Source organism: Belonocnema kinseyi, chromosome 9 (genome assembly GCF_010883055.1).
Source record: "Belonocnema kinseyi isolate 2016_QV_RU_SX_M_011 chromosome 9, B_treatae_v1, whole genome shotgun sequence".
NCBI lineage: Eukaryota > Metazoa > Arthropoda > Insecta > Hymenoptera > Cynipidae > Belonocnema > Belonocnema kinseyi.
The window spans coordinates 109225153-109231134 of record NC_046665.1 but is presented as its reverse complement, the minus strand read 5'-3'; the positions used below and the strand labels follow the sequence as shown (position 1 = coordinate 109231134).

Sequence of the window (5982 nt, the reverse complement as noted above, 5' to 3'; positions counted from 1 at the left end):
TTGTCCATTTTCTTATTAGACATTTTTCATAGTAAAAAAGTCAAGCTTTCTTTTGAGACTATTTAAAAAAAATCGTAGATGCCTAAATTGCGAAAAAAGTTAGATAAACAATTTATTTATTGAAAAAATTGTTTAAACCTCGCCCTGGACGTCCCAGCACGTCAACAACAGATGAAAACGTTCAAGCAGTGGAAGAAATGGTGTTGAAAAATCGCCGAATTACCATCAGAGAAGTTGCTGAAGTTGTTGACATATCGGTTGGCTCATGCCATGCTATCTTTTCGGACGTTTTGGGCATGAGACGTGTGTCAGCGAAATTTGTTCCAAAACTGCTTAATTTTGATCAAAAGATCCATCACATGACCATCGCTCAGGAGATGTTGAATGAAGTCAATAATGATCCTGATTTTTTCAAACGGGTTATAACTGGGGATGAATCGTGTGTATATGGTTATGACGTCGAAACTAAAGCCCAATCGTCTCAGTAGATGCAGACTGAGTTTCCAAGACCGAAAAAAGCACGTCTAGTTCAGTCAAATGTGAAGGTTTTGCTTACTGTCTTCTTTGATTACCGTGACGTAGTGCATCAGGAATTCTTACCACAAGGTCGTACGGTCAACAAGGAGTATTGTCTTCAAGTTATGCGCCGTTTGCGAGAGGCGATACGCAAAAAACGTCCGGAAATTTGGAAAAAATTCGTGGCTTTTGCATCACGATAATGCACCTGCTCATTCATCGTTGCTTGTGAAAGATTTTCTGACCAAGAACAGCACCACGGTCATGCTTCAGCCTCCATATTCACCGGATTTGGCACCCAGTGACTTTTTTCTTTTTCCAAAACTGAAGAGACCCATGAAAGAACATCTATTTTCAACGTTTGAGGAAATAAAAACTGCATCGCTGAAAGAACTCAAGGCTATTCCCAAAAATGATTATAAGAAGTGCTTCGATGATTGGAAAAAGCGTTGGCACAAGTGTATTATAGCTGAGGTGGATTACTTTGAAGAAGACAACATAAATATTGAGGGATAAAAGAATATTTTTTGAGAAAACCATAAATATAAATCATAATATATAATTTATATTTTATACTTGAAATAACGTAACCTCAAAATATACGCATATAAAGAGGCGCGCGAAGTATTCAAATCATGAGAATCGCCAGCATCGAAATCTGGAAATATTAAAATCCCAATCTCTTTATTTTATTCAAAAGCAGATAGGGATATAAAAAGAACCGCAGAAGTGTTCCTACCGGCAATCGTGCACCTTCGAGTTTTCAAATTCAGAAGAGGAGAAATGGGTTGCGCGCGCAACCCATCGTCTCCTACTATATTTACACGGACATAGACCTGTAATAGTATTGGACCACGTCTCCTTTCCGATTTGGGATCACTGATGATATTGGTCCCGTTCTCGCGGACTCTTCGATCCCCACTTTATCGAGAGGTTGCGCATGCAACGGCACCTATTTCGCGTAGCAATTACTTGCAATCTATGTAACTCTTTCGCTCAATAATTTGCCAGTCATTCAGGGGCGTCTTTATTTTCTGTGTATACGATTTAGAATTGATTTTATAAATATTAAATTAATTTAATATACTAAACCGTTTCAGGATGTGTAATCTTCTATACTTCTTCAAAATGAATATTCTTCACTTCTTTACAGGGTATCCCGGTGATGCTGCCTTTATTAGATGAATCTGCCTTACCACCTGTCTCATGATGATCTGAGTATCCAATTCCATAAACCTCACCTGCCCTTTTTCAGTTTAACCTCCACTATATCAGAAAGTTTACTTCTAAACAAAATGTTATGGGAAATAAAATCATCTGAAACAAAATGAACTTGCAATATAATAGGGAATTCCATCAACGGTCAAGTCCGTGATGAAACTCCTCAGCGTGTTGCCTTACTTGTTTCCAATACTACCAAAAATGGTGACCTTCGGATTAAAAGATATAGTTCCTAACTGTACGTAGAAACTGGCTGAAGCTGAAAAGAGATGGTTCAGTAATCGTGACGTGCACGATTACTTTTCATTTTTTTATTTATTTTTTAAATGCTATATCTCCAGAAATTTGTTTTTACCGAAACTAGTGATAAGGATTAAGTGTTCGTATTTTTCAACTCTACGAAATTATGGACATCTAAATTTCAAATTCTGAAAAATTGGTCTCAGAACTTTTGAAAATGCTAACAACTTTTTGAATTTGTATACAAAATAACTGGCTAACGAACTGTACCTTTAGTTTAGAACACTGAAAGAATATACTAAAGGCCAATCTAATAACATGCTATTAATGGACGAATATTCTTGGACGAATTTTAATTACGTAAAAGATATTCCTGAAAAACAATAGTCAAAGAGCAATCTCATTTATGAGACATACTTTTCACAGATGATGAAATTCGCTGACCTTCTTATTTCAGAATATACACGTGGGGAGTTTCATTCCGACTGAATAAACGATGTGATAATGATAAGAAAATTTAATTCCACCAAGTTCTTAAATTATCCATATACGCTATTTGTGCCCAGGAAGAGAAAGAAACAAATATATCAGAACAGTATATACGCAGATAACATAAAAACATTCACTAGTTACGCTGTTCTCAACATCCTACGTCAAACTGTTTTTTCTACATCTTGATAAAATGTGGAGCCTTTGTTATTGTTTCTTAACCCTGGGCGTTGATCTTAATTATATTGGTAAGGAAAGAATAAATACTATGTAAGCTTTGTTATAATAAAAATATAATAATAGTTTTCATAAATTGAAATTACTAAAATTGAAATTCAGCTGTAGTATTTTTTGCTACAGAACTATAATAATTCGAATGATTTTTAAGACGTACTCATCCTACCTAATGTTTTATAGTTTTTTTCAATGAAAACTTTACACCTCAGAAGTTGAAATTTTGATCGCTTTTTGGATTTTCAAGTTTTAAAGCCGAAATATAAAAGTTTTCTCTTTAAAATTCTAAACTTCGAGAGTTTTATACATTTTCGAAAAATATCTCTTAAGGAGAAAAACTAAAAAATCTGCGATTTCCAGGGTACTTGAAACAGTTTCTTAATAAACACCCTGTAAATTCTGCGTTATTTTTATCTCGTAAGGTAACGATTTTTTATTTCACTTTGGCGTAAGGTAAAATTAATTAGTGTGTAAATATTATTTTTCCATATGAAAAAAATAAGTTGTAAATAAGAATAAAATGTTACATAATCAGGTTCGTTTACTAAACGTTTCCCAAAGTTTTCTACTTAAATCAAATACAAAAATGCTTATATCGTTTAAAACTACTTATTAAACTTTCAATTGATAATTTATGTTGATATTTAAGTATAATTTGTATCAAACAAACATATAAGCTTTTCTCATTCTCTTGTATGTGATTCACTACCGCAAATTACTGATAGGCTGTAGCTGACGCATACAAAATAAATTTCAGTAATCGAATTACATTTTTTCTATTTTTAAGACATTTATTATTTTTTAGTATTTTTCGTCTTTTTACAGAAATATCATCAGCCATTCCGCCAAAAACAAGGGACTTTCTGGTCAATTTTGGAATGAGTAACGAACATACGGATCATCAAGGTATTTCGAGCACGGCCATAAATTCAAAAGGAAAGTGTTTATTATTAAGCAGTTATTATTTTGACACCCTAAAACTAATAATAATCTCTTGCCCTAAGAAATATTGTGTAAAACTTAGACGGTCAAAAATTAATATCCGGGAAAATTTTCTAGAAGACAATACACAAGGCAAATTTAATCCTCTATTTCATGTTGCAGATTTAAGTTCCCGGTTTGATTGCTTGCCAAATAGTTACCCTACTCAGTGTCTTCCACATTATGGAAATTCTAATTCTTCTGCCATAAATCATTCTTGTGAAAATTCTTTTCCGCGTACCCGACATTATTCTCCGGGGTTTCAAGTTGGGTCTACTTCTTCTGGCGAGCCCACTCTTCGTAAACGGTCTAGGTCTCCTCCTGCTAGTCCCTCTTCTTTGAACATACTTAAATATGCTATTCGTCGTAAACAGCTTGGATTGATTCGGCTTATTCCCAAAACGAATCCGAACCGGCAATTCGAAATACGAAAATACACTTTCCCTAATGAAAAACCACTTTCTTTTAGAGGAAGGTATCAATTTCTGCCCCTACCAACCGAACAACAGTTGGTGTTGTCAACGTCTAATGGTGACATTTTTGCAGCTTTAGAGAAAAATAATACACTTCTTCGTGGAATATATATGGAGGAAAGACGGGTGAAACTAAACATGTACATCGGCGTGATTAACTATATGAATGTAGAAGAAATGCAGGAATCTCCAATATCCACCACTTCACCAATCTCAAAGAATTTTAAAATAATATTTGTAGACTAAATTCCCGTACAGAACCAATGTAATTTTAAAAGAATGTTACATTGAACTGGTAATTACAATAAAAAATTATGTTTGATCATCTCTAAGGCCTAAATCTTTTGTTAATACCCCAGTCTTTTTTTATGTGAAACAGATAAAAAAATGTTTCGTCTTCCTTCACGCAAATATTTTAGAAGTAAAATTAGTATAGCCTAATAATGATTTTACTACTAGAAGTCGCGCACATACCAGGTTAGCTTTTCCTGAATTCTTTAAATGAACAAAAATTTTTTGAACCAAATAACACAAGGATGCCTTTCTTTTATTTATACACATTATAGCTTAAGTAATTGACAATTAAATTTAAAACTTATTTGAGACAAGTTTGCTCGTGGGCTGTCTCCTCTAGATTTTGTTTTAAAGCTATGTGAATGAAAATAACACGAGGTGTCTTTTTGCATAATTTTCAAATTCAGTCTTCCACTTAAAATATTCTAAGCCAAGGGGCTCACCCTAAACTAAAATTTGTTAAATATTTTTGCACGAAATTAGTTACGCAACTAATCTCTTACTGATAATTTAAATTTGTTAAAGTACCGCTAAATCTCTGAGATAACGACTATAATATATCCCATGTATTCTGATAAAAAAGTGGAATATTCATTTGCAAATTGTTAATTAAAGCCTTTATTAATACGGTAATTAACTGTTCTTCTAATTGGAAAGAATGTTGATTTTTTTCTCTCTCGTCCTACCATTGACATCCACAATGTATGTATGTTACAATAATGCAAAAATATTAACAAATTATGTTCTTGTGAAAAAGTTGGAAACTTCGTATTTTATTAACCAAACTAAAAGAATTATTTTTGACAAAGTACTCCAACTTTTAACCAACTAACCTATTTTTGAAATAATTAAAAATAGGACGGTAGACTTTTCGACCAAAACAAAAGTTTCAACCAGCATAGTAGAAATTTCCTATTTGGTTCTATTATTCAGTACGCATTTTATAAAAAGGGAGAAATACTTTTAAAAATATGAAAAATGGGAATAGGGCAAAGATTGTGCAATTTTTTAAGGGCTGTATAAACTTAGAAAATTATTCATTTTACCAGTTTTAGGTTCCTCGGCTCTTTCCCTGCAACAATAAATATTTTGTCTAAAAAACTTGGGAAATGATAGCGAACATACTAGCGGACGTCCCCGCACACATTTTTTGTGGGTCAATTCAAAACTTAAATCAAATTATCAGCAAAATAATAAAATTTCAATTAGTAAGTTAATTTTTTAAACGCAAAAGTTAATTTCGTATATAAATAATTAAATTTTTAAGCGAAAAATAAGAATTTTGTATGAAGTAGTAAAATTTTTTAAACAAACATTTAAATTTTCAACGTACATAAATGAATTTGAACGGCGCATTTACATTATCAAGTAAAGCGATATTTTTCAACTAGATTTATAAATTTTTAATTAGAATGAAGTTTTTTTATTAAAAATATTACGTATTTTGTTAGAAACTCTTCCCTTTTAGTAGAAAACTAATATATATGGTTGATAATATATATTGATTTGCTAATAAAAGGTATGTACTTCTAAC

At 32.4% G+C, this 5982-nt stretch overlaps 1 protein-coding gene across 5 annotated transcripts in view; it reads left to right on the top strand.

Moving 5' to 3' along the window:
• LOC117180318 (xaa-Pro aminopeptidase 3-like) overlaps positions 1-4386 on the top strand; it is a 50491-nt gene extending 46105 nt beyond the window's left edge. For 3 of the 5 annotated variants that reach the window (XR_004468031.1, XR_004468028.1, XR_004468030.1), the window contains 2 exons: positions 2435-2714; positions 3526-4386. The gene's annotated coding sequence lies outside the window, so the exon portion shown is untranslated. The remainder of the gene's footprint in view (positions 1-2434; positions 2715-3525) is intronic. The other 2 variants (XR_004468029.1, XM_033372756.1) reach the window with 2 other exon arrangements.
• The last annotated feature ends 1596 nt before the right edge of the window (positions 4387-5982 follow it).